The sequence below is a fragment of the Octopus bimaculoides genome, chromosome 20, assembly GCF_001194135.2.
Source record: "Octopus bimaculoides isolate UCB-OBI-ISO-001 chromosome 20, ASM119413v2, whole genome shotgun sequence".
Lineage (NCBI taxonomy): Eukaryota > Metazoa > Mollusca > Cephalopoda > Octopoda > Octopodidae > Octopus > Octopus bimaculoides.
Genome location: NC_069000.1, coordinates 41,115,461 through 41,116,586, shown reverse-complemented (window position 1 = coordinate 41,116,586; position 1,126 = coordinate 41,115,461). Strand labels below are relative to the sequence as shown.

At 41.9% G+C, this 1,126-nt stretch overlaps 1 long non-coding RNA gene across 1 annotated transcript in view; it reads right to left on the bottom strand.

The window, feature by feature from the left end:
- Positions 1 to 1,126, bottom strand: part of LOC106873818 (uncharacterized) — a 4,853-nt gene that overhangs the window by 3,136 nt on the left and 591 nt on the right. The window lies entirely within an intron of this gene.

The window sequence follows — 1,126 nt, the reverse complement described above, 5'->3', positions numbered from 1 at the left end:
TAATGCATTATATGGGGATTGGACAATAAGCGTTGGACAATGTCAACGGTGGTTGCAGAAATTCCGAGCCGGAAAATACAGCCTCGCCCTGGAAGATCTGGAGAGCTTGACGAGGACGTCCTGCAAACCCTGGTGGAACAAGTTGGGTCAATGAGTTCCTCACAAACTTTCTGAGTCTAATCGCGAGCAGAGAGTGAATATGTGCTCTTCTTTGCTGTCACATGTCACGAACGAATTTTTTTCGACCGAATAGTAACCGGTGACGAGAAATGTGTTCTCTATAAAAATGTCAAGCGCCGAAGACAGTGTGTTGGGAAAGGAGAAACACTGGCACCCCAGGCTGAAGAAGGTCTTCACCCACGTAAGTTGTTATTATCTGTTTGGTGGGATATGAAAGATTTAGTTCCCTTTGAACTTTTAAACCGAAACCAAGCGATAGCAAATGAGATCTACTGCAAGCCATTTGAGCGGATTAAGTTAGCGCTACAAGAAAAACGACCATCTTTGGTTTTAAGACTAAAGTTGTTCTTCCATCGGGATAATACTTGGCCTCATACAAAGCGGATGACATTCCAAAGGCTGGAGCAGTTTGAATGGGAAGCGATGCCCAACCTACCATATTCGTTGGACATTGCCCAATCTGATTATCATTTATTCCTCAGTTTTCCAAATCATTAGATGGAAAAAATATGAATTCTGTAGATGAGTTCAGAACAGTACTGATAGTGTATTTTACGTCAGTGACAAGTGACGTTACATTCTGAGTTCAAATTCCACCGAGGTTGACTTTGCCTTTCATCCTTTCGGATTAAATAAGTACCAGTTACGCACTGTGGTCGATGTAATCGACTTTATCCCTATGTCTGTCTTTTTTTGTCTCCTCTATGTTTAGCCCCCTTTGGGCAATAAAGAAACAAATAATTATTAGCGCTTTCGTTCGTTTTTCAATTTCTGTACATCACACTTAACACTCTCTCTCCATGTGTGTGTGTGTGTGTGTGTGTGTGTGTGTGTGTATTGAACTTCGTCATGGCAGCAGAGGCCAAATTGAGTTTTGTTCTCATCTTATTTTGAGATCTCCCCTGCTTCGTCGAAATGAGTTTTTGGCACTTGAATGTGTCCACTT